We start from the raw sequence: 20149 nt of genomic DNA on the forward strand, positions 1-20149 counted from the left end.
ATCATGCTCGCTCACTCGCTGGCTGAAAGTGAAAGTGAAAGTGAAAGTAGTGAAAGAGAAACTGAAACTGTCAGTCACCAAACGCAGGCGCAAACGCCTATACCCGTTCTTCTATATCTCAGCCTTGAATAATCGCTTGTGGTAAAAAAAAGATTGAAGAAAAAATGAACTTAAAAAAGTTCTTATTAAGTGATGCTATCATAGCTTATCTAAACCTTGCACAGAGAGCGGAGATAATATATGCTAGTTACTTGTTTGATTGACCTTCATTTTAATAGAAAGAGAATTAAAATAAGAAATTTGAAGAATTGAAAAAATTGACACCCAGAGGGATCGAACTCGGAGACCCATAATTATGAGACAGATGCTCTAACCAATTGAGCTAACCAATCTTGAGAGAGTCTGAGGGAAAGCTTGAAGCTATGAGAAAGAAAAAGGAAAGAAAGAAACGAGAAGAAAATTAGTTCCCGCTTTGATGTTATTATCGAAACAAAAGGATCATTCACGCCGACATTCCTTTTCACACGTCAGCAATCTAGTTTTTATAAATATAAAAACTAGATTGTAAGGTTGATTCTAAAAAAGAATAGTCGTTTCTTTAGACCACTACGTTCTATCGTTTCTTGAGGTCCTTGGTTATCTGAATGAACATGACCCACAAGAAATCTCCTCTTTATAAAAAAAAAAAGTTTTTTTCTGTAAATCACGTCCAGAAAACACATATTCTGAGCTGAATGTATTTTTTTTGAACGAACTGTCCATTCCACTTATCGTTTCTAAAGGTCCTTGACTGAATGAATAAACATGACTCAGAAAAACATTCCTCTTTATAAAAAATAAACCAGCTGCGCTGGAAGCTCCGGCTTAAAGATTAAAAGATGTGAAAGATGAGTTTGTTGAGTTAGTTGTGTTATAACGTTGCCCACAAACTACTAATCAGAACAGATCAGAAAGCAAAGTAATAATTCTATTGCAGCGAATAAATAAACCAGCTGGATAGCTCTTCTAAGTGATTACACATGCACTTTCTTGCCTCAAGAACCAACACCACCCCCCCCCCCGCCCACTCATCCTCGACTAAAAAGTTCAAAATTGGAGCTAAAGGAGAAAAACATTTAGAAGTCAATATTTCCAAGTTGTTATGAATTTATTTTTTTCTAAACTTGCCAATAGCGAAGCTATGATGCGCCGTTGATTTGATTGTCCGGATAAAATTTTGGGGAGAAAAATAGCCTAAATTAGAGGCCACAGCTTTTAGCTAAGCGTTATTTTTTCTGTTGGGATAATAATTGGTGGAGGAGAGTAGGATAATCCAAATAAAAAGGTACAATAGTGTGTATGTAATAAATAGTGGTATATTTGGAAAAAACCTGTTTCGGGTTTGAAAAATCTTCAAAAGGAACGGTCGCCCAAGCCAATGAAATTACGACAAAGTCCAAAAAAAATCATTTTCAGTTATAACACTGAAAATTTCTCCGATCTTGTTAAAATTTACACAGGAATTGTGTTTTAGTATCCTTTACTGAATTCTCATAGTGATATGTTTTTAAAAAACCTGTTTCGGGTTTGAAAAATCTTCAAAAGGAACGGTCGCCCAAGCCAATGAAATTACAACAAAGTCCAAAAACAACCATTTTCAGCCATAACACTGTGAAAATTTCTCCGATCTTGTTATAGTCCGGCGGCGATCCAGGATCACCCTTACTATTAGTAAATATGGGTTTTTATTTTATTTTCCCATCATATGGTCCCTTGGGACCCCAAGGGACCATATAATGAGAAAATAAGATAAAAACTCATATTTACTACTTGTAAGGGTTGATGCAAAAAAGCCCTTTTCGCCGCCGGACTATTAAAATTTACACAGGAATTGTGTTTTAGTATCCTTTACTGAATTCTCATAGTGATATGTTTTTAAAAAATCTGTGTCGGGTTTGAAAAATCAAAAGGAACGGTCGCCAGCCGCGATGAAATTACGACAAAGTCCAAAAATGATCATTTTCAGCCATAACACTGTGAAAATTTCTCCAATCTTGTTCAAACTTACACAGGAATTGTGTTTTAGTATCCTTTACTGAATTCTCATAGTGCTATGTTTTTAAAAAATCTGTGTCAGGTTTGAAAAATCAAAAGGAACCGGTCGCCAGAAATTACAACAAAGTCCAAAAACGATCATTTTCAGCATAACACTGTGAAAATTTCTCCAATCTTGTTCAAATTTACACAGGAATTGTGTTTTAGTATTCTCTATTGAATTCTCATAGTGATATGTTTCTAGAAAATCTGTGTCGGGTTTGAAAAATCAAAAGGAACGGGTCGCCAGTCAACAATAATATGATGATGAATACACAAAACAGGATCATTTTCAGCCATACACATAACACCACAAAAACTACTCAGATCGTTTTCAAATTTGCACTGTTATGTTGTAATTTTAGTATTTTCTTTTGAATTCCAATGGCTGTGTGTTTGCAAGTTTCATTGTCAAGTTAGAGTTTTATGATTTTGTGTGTCTAGAAGAAGAGAAGTTAGCCATATGCAAGATTTAAGCACTCGATCAGCTGACGATTCATGGCCAAAATTTCTCCAAAGTCTTTCCACATTGTTAGAGAACCAGTATGCATCAAACTTCTCATAAATCATGTCCAAAACATCATGAATAATGATGAAAATGATCAATTTTTCACTGAGATTTGCCCATTCGCTACACAGTCAGCTAGCCCACTTTCGGCAGCCATTTTTTTCTAAATACTTTCGGCCAATCAAATCACAATATTATCAGAATCCAGATAATCCGTTTTTATTAAATCGGAAGAGATCATCGGATTAGATAAACAAAAAAAATGTCTTGACCGTTGTCGGAAGAGAGAATTAAAGGCTCCTAGGCCGGAGCAAAAAGGTTTTCTCTGGAAATCACGTTCAGAAAGACACACTGTATCATTTGAATAGTTCTTTAATTCTAGTTATCAGTTTTAGAGTTCGTGGTGGTTGTTATGTTTATATGAACATGATTCCGAAGTTAAAACTTTCTTATCGAGAAAATAGTTTTATTCTTTGAAATCACGTTAAGATGAATATTGCCGTGTTCTGGAGATGAAGAGGAGAGAACACAATATCCAATACGATTCTTGGAAAAGGGCAATCGATTTTTGGGAGGGTGTTCTTTGAGTTTTAAGTGTTTGCAATGGACAGTCAGATTATTCAGCTCTGAAAATCATGCTTAACCTAAACCCAACCATTACAAAACCCTACTGCTCCATTTTGAACTTCACCATATTGAAATCCTAAAAATTTAATGAAAGGTGAAGTCTTCCGACGTTAAAAATGAATTTATTTATCTAGTACGGCTGAGAATCGGCTGTTCTTATGCTGTTTTTTTAGTCCTGTTATGCTCTTAAAATATTCTTAATTTATTTACCTCATTTACTTATTGGTTCAAGAATAGCTTCTTAAATCGACATCATGTTCTTTTAAGATTAGTCTTGTAAAAATAGTGTGTATTGTGCTTGGTATATTTGAGCAGAAGCAAACAACATAAGGTCTTAACTAAAAAAAACATTGCTGCACAATCCTGCTCAAAGTCACCTGTAACATATCCCTTCAAACAGGATTACTGGGTAAAGATGATACTCACAAGTTATTCACATAAATGATATTCTAACTTTTAAATACGGGTCAATCGTAAATATACAGTCATTAGGTTTAATGAATAAGGCCCTTCACATAGTCAACATGGTATTATTTTAAGGAAGAAATGCCGACAAATTTACAAAAAATTTACCCTGAAAATCTTGCTTAAAATTAACCTTTATGGCCAATGAAAGACAACCACTCTAACAAACAACACTTTTGGTACACTGCAAGCCTTAAAGTTTTTACTTTGAGATTTGAATTTGAATTCGTAAAGGAACAGTTTTTGCTCTGAATCACGGTCTTGAAAACACAGACCATCAACGATTTTCCCATTTTGAAATTGTCTAACTTTAATTTTTAAGGTACGTTTAAAATTAGCAAAAAAGCATTAGCAGCTGAAAATGCACCCGATTGTTCTATGAGTGCAACTAAATACGGAAATTATTCTGCAAATACCATCCTTTGTGGTCGTCTAAACCTCGAAAGTTTTTGGTAGATATGATATTTCTCTGAGTGCAACCAAATACGGAATGCTATTCTGAAAATATCACCCTTTAAGATATGCACTCGGCAAAACAAGTTTTCAAAGAATGTATCATTTTTGTTATCGATACACTTTCATTAAGAAGATGATCTAGCTAGCATCTCCAGTGCTATAAAAAACACCTCAAAGTGGTCCTATTTTCATCATATTGCAATTATCTTTTTCTTTAACACTAGTTTTGATTTGTTTAGACTAGTAACGCTCGTACACATACAGACAAGAAAACCAAAATTTTATGAAAGCCCGCTTGTGAATGAACAGAGAAGAATATCAAATCTTACTTTTATGAACAAGCTTCTACAAAACGTTTTCAACATTCTATCGGTCCGCTTTGAAACTTTTGAGTGCTATTAAAATCATACCCATAGTTTGAAAATATAGCATATTTTTAATACACTCACAAGACAAGCCAAGAAAGAATTTTCGTAGAAAGTTGTTCTTGAAATATCTCTTTATTGAATTGCACTAGCAGAACAGGCATTAGAACTGATTGAAAAAATAAAAATATCAAGAATAGAATTGAGTCATCTTTCAACACCATGGGACGATAAGCATGGTGTGGAGATTTCATCATTCATCTCAAAAAAGTGAAAGACAAATCTCCTGACCATGATTACAAACAAGTTATATTATTAGCTCACTTTCAAAGCAATAGTCCATATATCAATACTGCTGATTCGCCTATTAAGCTATTACGTACTTTTAAAATGTTGTGAAATCTTGTACAAACTTTTGTTCTACGAGTGCAACTAAGTTGGATAATTATTCTGAAAATACCACCCTTTATAAATTGCACTCTCAAAACAAGCTACCGGATACATATTCTAACGTTTTAATAGTTGCCCACTTTGTCTTATGTCTGTAATTGAAATAAACAGTTATTCTAAAATTCTTATTGCCCTTTTCAAGTGTACTCGAAAAACAAGCTATCTGGTACTAAAATTTAACAAAATATTCCATCTAGTTAAACTGGATCTAATCACACCCCGTGCATATCTCCCCACACTCTTTTATCGGGCATGGTACCCAATTCCCCTCACATATGGCATTGGTTGACGCGGGTGAAGACGCGATCACTTGCCAAGTGAATCACAGCACACACACAAGCAAATATGAACAGGAATTGACAAAACTAGAAGCTACACGATGTCATAATATGATTTAAAAACTACTTCGTAAAAAGCATGTTCTGGACGTTTAGCTGCCGTCTTGAAGTGACAGCCAATGAATTCACTACCATGCTTGCGAATAAGCAATCATAAAATATTACTGACAAAACTAGAAGCTACACGATGCCATAATATAGTTTGAACATTACTTGTTAATAAGCATGCTCTGGACATTTAGCTGCCGTCTTAAATCGACAGAGAGATATCCTAACATGCTTGCAAACAGGCAATCATAAAATATTACTGAAAAAGCTAGAAGCTACATGATGCCATAATATAGTTTAACCCTATTGGCCCCAAGCTTTTTTGACTTTGATATCCCCAGGGGGGGTAGAATCTACCACCCTCGATTATTTTTGATCTAGAAGAGCTATGGTCATGAAATTTGGTGCAGATGTTCTCCATCATGAAACAAATTTCCAGGAAGAAAAAAAAAATTGATGACGTCATTCAAAAACCGATGACGTCATCACAAAATTTCCACCTGTCGGAAAAAAGCCCAAATATATAGTTTACTAAACTGTCTATTACAATCGAACCAATAAAGATATTTAGATTCTGTTTAAAGATTCAGAAAGATAAAAGGTTGTTCTTTAACATAATTGCCGGTTTTGAAATTTCCATGAAGACTTTTTCTTAAAATCTATGCTGAAGATGAGTAAAATTTTCATAATTCAATGACGTCATAAATGACGACGTCATCATTTTCAAATTTTTTTTTTCAATTTTTCAAATTTATATTGTCAATGCCTATCACGTGTCAAAATTTGAAAATGATTGAATAAATAGTTCAGAAATTATCAGCACTTTTAAATTTTGAGTTTTAAACGGTTTTAGCTGGATTTTATGTCATGTTTCACAATAAAGTCATAAAACCTGATCTGAACAACCTATGACCCTAAAATTTTGCACAAGTACTCTTAATAAGATTTTGTTAAAAGTCAGAAAGTTTCAAGTCGTTTGAAAAAATTTTCTCAGAGATATTCACAAAAGAACTCCAGCGTGGTAGATTCTACCCCCCCCCCCTGGGGCTAATAGGGTTAAAGACCAGAATGATTGAAAATAATCTAATTATTCTGAAAATGTTGCTTTCTTCAATTTCACTTACAAAACAAGCTTCCAACGACAAATGTTTCTGTGGTACCAAGCTCTTTTGATAGAGATTTCATTTTGAGAACACATAAGAAACCCCCTTCTATAGATTTTACCCCTAAGGCTATGTATTATCTAACATGTTAGAATTGAAATAATTTTTTTAAATACGGCAAGCTAATACTACTTGTTCTATGAGTGCATCCGAAACATTTCGTTTATCCGCTCTTTTTGAATTGCACTCGCAAAACAGGCAATTATAGCACGGCATTATGTGAAAAAGCCTTCATCTTGAAGTTAAACATCTCTTATCCTGCTTACAGACAAACACATGCATGGAGTATTATTATCTTTTGCTATAAGTAATAAGTTAGCGAGTACCTCACTTTAATGATTTTCTGAAAAAGAAGCATTTCAAGTGTTTTCATAGCAAGTACCTCACCAAAAACCGGGATTTTTCATCCCATTTCTTAGTGAGTTCCACTTTGACGATTTTTGAAAAATAGAAGCCTTTCAAGTGTTTTGACGCAAATTCGATTTTTTTGATACTGCAAGAGCTTCAAACGTTTAAAGTGACGTCAAAAAATCGAATGTTTAGAGCCTGAAAACCTGGGCTCAAAACATTCGAAAAAGTCGCAAAGTGGAATAGACGTTACAGCTTAGAAAAAAGCCGTGGCGTCTAGTATAGGCTAGTGTTTTCACGCCAATTCGATTTTTTTTGCTCCTGCTGGAGCTTCGAAAGTTAAAAATGACGTCAAAAAAATTGAATTTTTAGAGCCCAAAAACCTGGGTGAAAATAAAAACTCTACTTCGAATTGTGTAAAAAAAAGTGAACCAAAAAGTATGATGATGATTTTTACCTACCAGACAACACGTGTAACGATATGCAAAACAAGACTGCTAAGAAAAAGTCACTTTCAAATGATATTGAATAAGAAACCTTGCTTTTATTATAAAAATTGGTTGTGGCAGTTTTTTTTTTGAAAAAATCTAACTTCTGAGTGCAATCAAAATCATGCCAATACTTCTAAAGTATCGCACTTTTTGAACACACTCACAAGACAAGCTACAAAATAAATTTTTTGTAGAAATTAACTTTCTACCGATGAGCTCACAAGTGGGATATGGTGAGGTGAAACTTACCACAAACTTGTTCCTGTGTTTTCCCGGAAGCTCCCGGTCATCCTTTTCTAACATACTGTTCTAGATTCGAAATCCGAATATTTTTTTAAATTCCGAGACAATTATGGCGAAGAACTTTCTTCCCTTGCAACTCGGTCGTTTGTTACAAGCGGGACTCGACAACTTCAACCACTCATTTTGAAACGAAGGTTGATTGTCAAATCTTGCTTATGAACAAGCATCTACAACTACAATAACGTTTTCAACATTCTATCGGTCCGCTTCGCAACTTCTGAGTGCTATAAAAATCATGCCCATAGTTTGAAAATATAGCATTTTTTCAAGACACTCACAAGACAAGCTACTTGCAGAATCCTCGAACCTTTTCGTAATATTACGCTAACCGAAACAGTACGTACAATCTACTAAGATATTCAGTTATTTGTGAGAGCCTACTTCTACCTATGAGAATCAAACAAACAATATGAATTTGAACCTTTTTGGTTAAGCTTACAAGACACAACTCAAAGATATCAAACTACTCAAGGAAGTAAAAAAAACTACTAAAATATTCAGATATTTGAGAGAGCCTACTTCTACCTATGAGAATCAAACAAACAATATGAATTTTTACCTTTTTGGTTAAGCTTATAAGAAACAGCACAAAGATATCAAACTACTCAAGTCAGTAAAAAAAACTACTAAAATATTCAGATATTTGAGAGAGCCTACTTCTACCTATGAGAATCAAACAAACAATATGAATTTTTACCTTTTTGGTTAAGCTTACAAGACACAAATCAAAGATATCAAACTACTCAAGGAAGTAAAAAAAACTACTAAAATATTCAGATATTTGAGAGAGCCTACTTCTACCTATGAGAATCAAACAAACAATATGAATTTTTACCTTTTTGGTTAAGCTTACAAGAAATACTACAAAGATATCAAACTACTCAAGGCAGGAAAAAAAGGTACTGAAATATTCAGATATTTGAGAGAGCCTACATCTACCTATAAGAATCAAACAAACAATATAAATTTGAACCTTTTTAGTTAAGCTTACAAGACACAGCACAAAGGTATCAAACTACTCAAGGAAGTAAAAAAAAACTACTAAAATATTCAGGTATTTGAGAGAGCCTACATCTTACCTATAAGAATCAAACAAACAATATGAATTTGAACCTTTTTGGTTAAGTTTACAAGACACAGCACAAAGATATCAAACTACTCAAGGCAGTAAAAAAAGGTACTGAAATATTCAGGTATTTGAGAGAGCCTACATCTTACCTATAAGAATCAAACAAACAATATGAATTTGAACCTTTTTGGTTAAGCTTACAAGACACAGCAACTCAAAGATATCAAACTACTCAAGGCAGTAAAAAAAGGTACTGAAATATTCAGGTATGTGAGAGAGCCTACTCGTTGTAGGGATGAAAAAATCCAATTAACTGCTTCGACTCGCCTTCTCAGTATGCTCATTTAAACATCCAACTGATCCAAAATCACCGTACATTTTGATCATACTCACAAGACAAGACTATCAATGAATTGTTTAGTTTGTCTTTTGTATCTGTTTGTATGCTTTACTGGATTTCGCACGTTATTGGAATGGAGAAAACGAGAAAAAAAAAATTATTTGACGTCACTTTACTAATGATGTCAATTTTATTAGAGAAACTCAACCAACTTAAATATTTCGGCCGATTTACCTAGTCTCCGAGGTAGCCTAAATATTTTCACATCAGCTCTCATCATAATTGCTCCTTATTGTACCCATTTTACTCTCTCGTAGATTTTCGATAAGCAAAGAGAACAAACCAGAAATGGAAAGCGACATATAATGTCTTTCAAACGAACGTGTTTTTGAAAAAATGTCCAATGTTATCCAAACGTCGGAAAATCGTGCTTTCTGCTTATGAGCTCTCTGCAACAAGGACCGTGTGATTTGAAAACATGAACTGCTTTCCAAAGTGCTCACAAAACAAAGCAAGAAAATCATTACAACCATAGAAGATGCTTTCTGCTTCCCTTATGAGCACTCTACAAGAAAGGATCGTGTGATTTGAAAACATGAACTACTTTCCAAAGTGCTCACAAGACAAAAGCAATAAAATCGTTACAACCATAGAAGATGCTTTCTGCTTCCCTTATGAGCACTCTACAAGAAAGGGTCGTGTGATTTGAAAACATGAACTACTTTCCAAAGTGCTCACAAGACAAAAGCAATAAAATCGTTACAACCATAGAAGATGCTTTCTGCTTCCCTTATGAGCACCTACAAGAAGGGATCGTGTGATTTGAAAACATGAACTACTTTCAAAAGTGCTCACAAGACAAAAGCAAGAAAATCGTTACAACCATGGAAGATGCTTTCTGCTTCCCTTATGAGCACTCTGCAAGCAAAGAATCGTGTGATTTAATAACATGAACTACTTTCAAAAGTGCTCACAAGACAAAAGCAAGAAAATCATTACAACCATGGAAGATGCTTTCTGCTTCCCTTATGAGCACTCTACAAGAAGGGATCGTGTGATTTGAAAACATGAACTATTTTCCAAAGTGCTCACTAAAAAAGCAAGAAAATCGTTACAACCATAGAAGATGCTTTCTGCTTCCCTTATGAGCACCTACAAGAAAGGATCGTGTGATTGAAAACATGAACTACTTTTAAAGAGTGCTCACAAGACAAAAGCAATAAAATCGTTACAACCGTAGAAGATGCTTTCTGCTTCCCTTATGAGCACTCTACAAGAAAGGGTCGTGTGATTTGAAAACATGAACTACTTTCAAAAGTGCTCACAAGACAAAAGCAAGAAAATCGTTACAACCATGGAAGATGCTTTCTGCTTCCCTTATGAGCACTCTGCAAGCAAAGAATCGTGTGATTTGAAAACATGAACTACTTTCCAAAGTGCTCACAAGACAAAAGCAATAAAATCGTTACAACCATAGAAGATGCTTTCTGCTTCCCTTATGAGCACTCTGCAAGCAAAGAATCGTGTGATTTGAAAACATGAACTACTTTCAAAAGTGCTCACAAAACAAAAGACATAAGCAAAGAAGATCTGCCAATGAGAAAGATAGAAAGAACTTGCTTTCTGCTTCCCTTATGAGCACTCTGCAAGAAATTATCTTGTTATTCGAAAACATGAACTACTTATCAAAGTGCTCACAAAACAAAAGGCATATGCAAAGAAGATCAGCCAATAAGAAAGATAGAAAGAACTTGCTTTCTGCTTCCCTTATGAGCACTCTACAAGCAAAGAATCGTGTGATTTGAAAACATGAACTACTTCCAAAGTGCTCACAAAACAAAGCAATAAAATCGTACAAAAAAGAAGGGTGAAGGCGAACAAAAACTCCTGTAACTAAAACAACACAAGTTACTCGTCAATAAACAAACACCTTACATTATCAACTATACATTTTGAAATGAATGTTGAATATCAAAGTTTGCTTAAATAACAAGTTCCTTCTGCTCCAGTCTGCTCTGAACTCTCGATTTTGCCAACTGAAATTTTTTTCCTAATCCGCTTATAACTTGTGAGTGCTATTAAAAATCATGCCAATAATTCTAAACTAGCCATAGCTTTCACTAACTGCCACCCGCTAGTACAACAAATGCTTGTAAAAACTAATTAATGCTAATTAAGGCTTTTTAATGCTTTATAGCAAAAGTTTGGAAATGATTTGGAATAGTTAGAATGATTCTTCTCAACAGCATTTTTTTTGAGATATCAATGAATAAGCTAACATACATGAAACATATGTTTTTTCTAAAAATGTGAATTACTTTTTAGAAAGAATAAAATACAAATCTTAAAACATTCATTAGGAAAAGTGTCCAGGTAGAATCAATTACAGATACTAAACCAGTCAAAAGACATGCAACTATATTTATTTCAACTAATTTGAAATATAAATGAAACATAGTAGAACTAAACAGCATAAGAAATGCTATGAGCCAGAAACATAACCAGCAGGAACCAAAAATTGACAGGTAACAACGTACTTAGGAGTTTTTCCAACGGTTTAAAAAAGGATATCGTGATCCAAAATTGTTTACATTAAATGGATTTACCAGTAATCTAGAAGCTGTAACGGCGTCGTATAAAGGATGGAAGATGATAGGACGTAACGTGGTAATAGTATCAGTAACGAGGCAATAATGATGAGCAGGAAGCAGGTATTAACAGGAAATAGCGTACATTCAGGACTTTTTCCAACGGCATGAAAAGGAATCTCATGGACAAAATTGTCTACATTAAAAAGATATGCCAGTTATCTTGCAGTTGTAACACAGCAATATCGTGTAGAAGGATGGAAAATCATGACGTAACGTGGTAATAGTAGCAGTAACGAGGTAATATTGCGTTGTCAAGGTAAACGAATCCACATTCATATAATAGGCTTAAATGAAAAATAAGAAACATGAAATTAGATTCTATATATAATGAGTGTATTGAAATTTCCTCAAAATAGTACACAAAAAGTTCTTTCAATTTCCGATAATAATTTCCCAAATAGTGCCTGGTAAGTGTCAACAAGAACAAACGCTTAACATAAAACTGCATAATAGATCTATAAAAGCAAGCATCGCACACTTAATGAAAGAAATGTACTTACTGTCAAAGTACTATAATACAGGATATTTATGTATTCTTGTTGGGAGTAGAGTCTGCTGAATGACGATTGTTGAATTATTTAGTTACAGTGAATTCAATTCCCAACAATAATCACTTTTGTCCATATTCATTCATTGTTCTACTATTATCATTTTAATCATTGTTCATTATTGTTCTGTGGTAAAAATTAAACATCAATTCGTTCACATTATTGTAATCACTTAGAACTTGGAAGTAATAAATGTAAATTCAAATCAATAAAATAAAATTTGTACAAAATCATAAAGTATCTCAAAGTCACAAATGACGAGTCTTGACTGCAGGAGAGACTACTTGTTTTTAAATTCTTCCAGAAATTTCCACGCATCTACATCTTCTTCCTTTCCTGAATGTTAACCAATCGGACAAATTTTATATATAAGCGGATAGGAAGAAATGAAAACCCGCCCTAAAAGCAGTGTAAAATTCCCGCGGCGCTTGACGTAAAAAATAAAAGCCGTCCTGGAAAAAAACAAACAATACCGAACATTCGCGGAAAAGACTAACTACGGGTAGGCTTGCGCGACAACAACAACAAAACAAAAATCCGAGATTCCAGTCCAACAATCCTTGCGCCTGAAGCTATGAGTGCCTCCTCACTCGCTGACGCTCGTTGCGGGGGCAAAAAAAAATAAAAATAAAAATAATTCTAAAGTATCGCACGTTTTGAACACACTCACAAGAGAAGCTATAAAAGAAATTGTAAGTTTATTTTTGCTTGGCTTTCCATTTTGCTATCTGAAATTTTTCCTAATCCGCTTTGTAACTTGTGAGTGCAATCAAGATCATGCTTATAGTTTGAAAATATAGAGTTACCTTACTTTATGATCATTCCCGCAATATACAAGAATGTTGTTGTCTACACAGAATATCATTCAGGTATTCCGACCGACTCGTCTTTTGAGTATAAATGAAAACAAACTGACTGATTTGAAATCACCCTACTTTTCAGTTCATACTCACAAAACAAGACAAGACAAATGATTTCAATTTTTCTTTCATCTGTTTTCATGTCATATGATCGACACAATTTTCTGCACTTATTTAACTTTCTAGTATGCAACTTTTTTTTATTTGACGTCAATCAGTCAATTAAATGACGTCAATTTCATGAACACAGTACAACACAGTACAATGAAAATGACGATAAACCGAACAATCTTCCTGTGACGTTTTCCCATGACATGAAAAACGATATCTATTCGTGCAAAAGCATGCCCAACTCAATCCTAGTCAACAAAGTTTCTTCACTTTCACGGCATCCCTCATGTAAACAAAGCTTTCATTGAAATTCGCTTATAAGTAATAGACACAAACTAAGAGAGAAATTACCGGTTGCACATTCTTTGAACGACATGCTCCCAAAGTTCATAAACACAGAATAAGCATTTCCCCATTGCACATTATTCAACGACATGGTTCATAAGAACATGATTTTGAAATAAACAATAACAATTCATTCAAAGCCATGTCGAAAAAGTAAACATAAATAGATAGAAAGAAAGTAACCTAAAGTATGATCTTTTTGTACCTACCTTGATTTCCTAGTTGGGAAGGATTGTCCATAAGAACATGATTTCGAAATAAACAATAACAATTCATTCAAAAGCATGTCGAAAAAGTAAACATAAATAGATAGAAAGAAAGTAACCTAAAGTATGATCTTTTTGTGCCTACCTTGATTTCCTAGTTGGGAAGGATTGTCCATAAGAACATGATTTCGAAATAAACAATAACAATTCATTCAAAAGCATGTCGAAAAAGAAAACATAAATAGATAGAAAGAAAGTAACCTAAAGTATGATATTTTTGTACCTACCTTGATTTCCTAGTTGGGAAGGATTGTCCATAAGAACATGATTTCGAAATAAACAATAACAATTCATTCAAAAGCATGTCGAAAAAGAAAACATAAATAGATAGAAAGAAAGTAACCTAAAGTATGATCTTTTTGTACCTACCTTGATTTCCTATTTGTGAAGGATTATCATTTTTAGTCACCAATCGGAATCCTTTTGTACCTACCTTGATTTCCTAGTTGTGAAGGATTATCATTTTTAGTCACCAATCGGAATCCTTTTGTACCTACCTTGATTTCCTAGTTGTGAAGGATTATCATTTTTAGTCACCAATCGGAATCCTTTTGTACCTACCTTGATTTCCTAGTTGTGAAGGATTATCATTTTTAGTCACCAATCGGAATCCTTTTGTACCTACCTTGATTTCCTAGTTGTGAAGGATTATCATGTTTAGTCACCAATCGGAATCTGTGTTTGTGTCGAAGATTCAAAATAAGATGAAAAAATTTTTGGGAAAAAAATAAGCTTCATTGTTACTTAGAGATCGCAGACAAAGAAGTTGCTTAAAAATCCAGAGATATGAGAAATTCGAATTGCCTTATGAACCATCAAGAAGCTTCGATGAATTTGAAATCATCAGCGTTTTTGATTGCGCTCACAAGGGAAAACAACGAAGGTTTCACCGGGAAATTTAAAATATTAGATATTTACAAATATCTTTAGAGAATCCCCTCACCTTATGAACAAATTGAAAAGCATTGGTGATTTGAAATCACCATCCTTTTTCATTGTGCTCACATGAGAAAGCACCAAAGGTTTTTGCAATATTGCTACTTAGAGATTGATATCCAGAAGTTGCTTAAATATTCATAAGACTTTTTTATAAGTTTTGAATAAGATTCTTGTCCCTTACAGTTATTCAAGATCTTTATTAATATTTCTACTAAGAGATCGAACAAAGTTGTTGAATATCCAGATATTGTGAGATAATAATCGAATTCCCTTATGAGCTTCTCTAAAACCGTCGGTGAATTTGAAATCACCAGCCTTTAAGATTGTGCTCACAAGAGAAAGCACCAAATGTTTTCGCAATATTGTTTCTCAGAGGTCGCAGACAAAGATGCTTAGATATCCAGATATTGTGAAATAATAATTTAATTCCCTTATAAGCTTCTCTAAAACCGACGGTGAATTCGAAATCACCATCCTTTTTTATTGTGCTCACAAAAGAAACCACCAAAGGTTTTCGCAATATTACTGCTTAGAGGGAGATCTTAGACACAAAAGGTGCTCAAAATATTCATTATGAGAGAATCGGCTTGCCTTATGAGCAAATTAATAGTAATTTGAAAAAATCATCACCACTTTTGATTGGCTCATATGATAATCACCGAAGTAAAATCAAGTACGAAGATGTTTTTATATTGGTTTAAACAATTTTAATGGGCAATACGAGAAATTTTCCGATGAATGAAAAATCATCTTCACTCATGATCATAGTTTTTCAGATAGAAATATTTAACCCTTAGAACGCCAATACCAAGCTCATCAATGCATATGAATCGAAAAATATCGTTTTCTTTATTACATACGCTCGTAAGACGAATGATGGTTGATTCATGCAATAATATTTCGAAATCTAAGCTGCTTCTCTTGTGAGTATGAAACCAAAAATGGAGAGAGTAATTGTAAATCATTCTTCATTTTCGCCATACTCACAAGACAAGCTTTAAATCTTATTCTACATCGCGTACCTTTACAAAACCGTCGGAAGTAAATGACGTAACACCTCTGAAGTGTTTCACCTTTCGCGTAAAGTTTCATGATCTACCGATGAAGACCTAATTAATTCTTCACTGTGAATTTACAGTCGATTATCAAAGCAGAATTTAGAAACTCCAAGGTCTTGGCGCTTACAGATCAAAGTTTAAGACTTTGTCTTTTTGAAATACTTTTATATGTAAATATTATAGAAGTTCGTCTTCACATTTATGAATAATTACAAAAATATTGAAAAAATGAAAAATCACGTGAAGTCATCACGTTAAAATATTAGGTCAAACCTTTTGGATCCTAGCTGTTCCTGTGAATTCCGTCCTAGCTAATCAGCAGCAGGCTCTACGTTTTCACGTCGTGTTTCGAAAAACATTGGAAATCGAATTGAACGATATCCACTCATTCAAGTTTTCAGTCATCAGTTCTAACATGTGGTCATAATGCACCATCATATAAACAAGATATAAAAATTCTTTGAAACTTTCAACATTGGAAGTAATCAGATACTTTAGGTACACCTATACCCAAAGAAATTTCTATGAATTAAAAATCATTGTCATTTTTTTATTGTGCTCGCAAGACAAATCACTGTTGAAAGTATCAGGCCACCAAGTATATCTATTTGAGAGAGTCTTCGTACCGTAGGAGCAGAATCAACACATTTGAAATCATCTACCGTTTTGATGATGGTCACACCAAATTACCAAATAGCACGATCCTTCAATTTTCTTTTGTCAGCTTGTATGCTTAACTGAAATTCTCACTGTAAAAGCGACTTATCATTAAGATTTATTTGACGTCACTTTTTTTCAATGACGCCAGCTTTATAAAGACTTGAAGCAATGTTTTTTGTCAGGAGTTTTTTATTTGCTCTTCGATTACGATTTTGATTTTGAAGCAATTTGGTTTTTTGACCACTTTGATAAAAGTCTACAGAGTTATGTCTAAAGTGACTAAATCATCTCACTAAGACTGTCCTTTGAGCACATATGAAAATTTGTTTCTTTGTTGAAAACATCACTCTTTTGTGCTCAGAAGTTGAAGCTTTAGATCCCAAAAGTTTCCATTATATACAGTAGTCTAGCATGCTACATGTTGTGGACAAAGTAGAAAAACAGCAAGGGATAAATTATATTTTGTACAACCTGATATTAAATTGTTACAATTATCATATTATGATATAACACCCTAATATCACTGTATTATACGGATTATAAACGATACATAAGAGACAATGTTTTCTTACTGCAATGAGCATAACCAAGAGTAAAAACAGTTGGCTATTTAAAAATACCCATGTTCCATCTTTTGTTGTGTTCACAGCACAAAGAGTTTCGTGTCGAAGAGTATGTTCATTTTCGTATAGCAAAATCAATCTACTTGGCCGATGAGCTATAGTCAATGAGCTTCTCCAATTCTTAAAATGAACCGCTCTTCGACTATACTCACAAGACAAGCTGCCAAAGCTGTTAAAGCTACCAATATCAATCGATTGCTCTAACAAAACTACTATGGCGAAGCACCACAATTTACACAATACTGCTGTTTAGATACACAATACATCACGAAACAGTTGCATATATAAAGGAAGGCATCTTGAATTTGTAGAAATGGTCTTCATTTCCATTTTCGATACAGCTCGTGGTATCTTTGAGAGAATTCAATATTCTGCTGAGTAAAACGAAAGTTCACTAAGAAATATGGAATCATCTTTATTTTTTCATCATACTTGCCATTTTATTAATGCCTAAAATTAATGACGGTTTAAAAGCTTCAAAAGAGCTTCAATTGTTTGGATAGGCCCCTGACAATTGATTACTCTCTTTGTTTCTTTTAAGCCGTTATTCTTTTATATCAATTTTATTATTTCATTCCCTTGTGCATAGTTTTATTTAATCTCATTAATGTTTTTAATTACGATTTTTATTACCTGCTGTACTGATTTTTAGAATAAATTGTAGCATTTGAAATGTTTTTAGTATATGGTTGAAAATGATGACATAAAGATTGTCGAAATATTCCTACAACATCGACTCTATTTTCTTGTTGTTTTTTATTTAAAAATCCAAGGAAATGTTTATTTTTGGGTTATGCTTCTTTTTATACTCATCTTTGACAATTCCACAAAAAGTAAAGTTATTCTGCTAAAGAAAACGAAGACATGAAACCAACTTTTCAACTATACTATTCAAGAGAATGCACTTGTCTAATGAGTAAGCTGAGAAGATAAAAATTCTGCTAGCAAACCATACTAACCACTGTTTCAACTATACTTTTCCAATACTAGAGAGCTTCCATTTGTCTAATGAGGAAGCTAAGAATTGACAGAGTGATTTGAAATCATCTTCATTTTTCCATCATACTCACCAATGACAATTCCACAAAAAGTATAAAAATTCTGCTAGCAAGCCATACTAACCACTGTTTCAACTATACTTTTCCAATACTAGAGGGCATCCATTTGTTTTATCATTAAACAATCAGCGAAGCTTTATAAATCATACTGCTCTCTTGTACCGGGTTGGTTTACAGTTTCATCAGGATATTGTGAGCTTACGGTTAAAGACTTTTTGTTGATTTGTTTTTTATTCTATAGAGGATAATTTAACTTAAATTTTGGAATGAGAATTATGACCTGCCCAAAATGAAAAGTTCACTAAAACGCTGTCATCATATTGACTGGTAGTTGAATACTCTGTAACAATGAACTTGATATGAAAGGGAAGTTATTCTATGAAGTAGAAAACTCTCGCTTTAATCAAGTTCACGAATACGGCTGATCAAAACGTAAGACATAATGCATTTTTAAACACGGGGGTAAGAGCCTACTTGAAAAATAGCTCCATACCCTACTCAATATCGCCATGAAATGAGCAGAACATTTTTTTATGTTATGATCGATTTCACGAACACGAGTGTATTTCTAGCGCTGATCTCAATCAAACAAGGAATCAACTTCATAAAAACTCCTTATCAATGAATTTTACATTCACAGCCAATTTTCTTTAAGCTGAAATAGAAATTTGTTGTTTTGATTAAACTCATCAAAAGGCTGTGCTCAAATTCCGGAGCTTGTTGTTGCCTGACAGGTAAAACTCCGTACCTATGAACTTGACTTGAACAATTCACGTTTTTCCAATGAAAACTTGTTGCTATGGTCAAGTTCGATAATACAGCTTAGCTGAGAACTCTGTATCAATGGGCTTAACGTGAACCAACGTTTCTCATCATGTAGAGATCTCTCGTCAAAAGCTCATAACAAACTGTTGCTTTTGTTAATTGAAAACGACAACATCAAGCACTACAGATACGGACAAGCTCGATCGACTACCGATGTCAACAAATTCCCATTTTCTCATATCTAGCAGGTAATTCTCATCAACAACAATAAAACAAATGGATTTCATTTTAGTCCATGCTCTTTACAACAACAGTTTTACGAGTACAACCAAAAATAAGACAATTATTTATTTGAAAATAAGGCTATGATTTAACTTGGGCTGTCCTCACAGAACGATCTGTACTGAACTGCACGTCGGAAGGCAAAATTCTCCGACGACTTTTCCCTTACCAGAATGAACGCAATGGCTAAAAGTGCAAAATCGAAGTAAAAATACCACATTTAAAAATAATGTCATTTCATTCGTCGAAGTGTGCTCACAGGACAAGCTTCAATAAGCATAAGTATCAATAATTCTACGCCGAATTTTACTCACAGGACATCAATTTTACACCTTTAAGCCTTTCAGCAAAATGAATCTACTTGGCTAGTGAGCCATAATCAAGGAGGCGTTTTCAAATTCTGAAAATAACGCACCTTCGATTATGCTCACAAAACAAGCTACCCAAGAATGTCAAAGTTTTTGGTCATTTTATTTTATAATGACATCTAGGTTTCTCCCCAGGGCCGGCGAAACCGGGGGGGCTAGGGGGGCTATAGCCCCCCCACTTTTTTGCAAAAAAAAAAAGAGTGAGAGAGAGAAAGAGAGGATGAGAGAAAAAAGACTTGGCTACGTTCAACAATGAAGCCAAAACGGTTTAACAATCTTTCTTTGCTAACGGATAAACTTTATTTAGATGAAGTTGGTAGGGAGTTTGTGTCGACTCGAGAGCGTCGTTTTATTTACTTTTTTAATTTCTTTGATTTTTTCATTCCAATCACTTCCTAAAAATTAAATTTAGATCACTTCTAAGCCAATGTAGAGTACCATAATTTCAAAAATTTTCCAGCCCGTCGGCCCCAACCATGGTGGGGCCTCCTTAGTCATTATAATCACTTAGCCCCCTCACTTTTAAAACCGATTCGCCGGCCCTGCTCCCATGATAAAATATTGAATAAAG

The 20149-nt window shown here is 34.0% G+C and overlaps 1 protein-coding gene and 1 long non-coding RNA gene across 2 annotated transcripts in view; one reads left to right on the forward strand and one right to left on the reverse strand.

Annotated features, from left to right (window-relative positions):
• The window catches only part of LOC136813719 (tRNA-dihydrouridine(16/17) synthase [NAD(P)(+)]-like), a gene marked incomplete at its 3' end in the record, with an annotated part of 36727 nt that overhangs the window by 3374 nt on the left and 13204 nt on the right, over positions 1 to 20149 (forward strand). The window lies entirely within an intron of this gene.
• Positions 11278 to 12849, reverse strand: LOC136813718 (uncharacterized). Its single transcript, XR_010847532.1, has 2 exons — positions 12196 to 12849; positions 11278 to 11979 (listed from the first exon to the last, which is right to left on the reverse strand). It is a non-coding gene; the product is annotated as an uncharacterized lncRNA (long non-coding RNA).

The sequence above is a fragment of the Clytia hemisphaerica genome, unplaced genomic scaffold (assembly GCF_902728285.1).
Source record: "Clytia hemisphaerica strain Z4C2 unplaced genomic scaffold, Clytia hemisphaerica genome assembly, whole genome shotgun sequence".
In the NCBI taxonomy this organism is placed as follows: Eukaryota; Metazoa; Cnidaria; class Hydrozoa; order Leptothecata; family Clytiidae; genus Clytia; species Clytia hemisphaerica.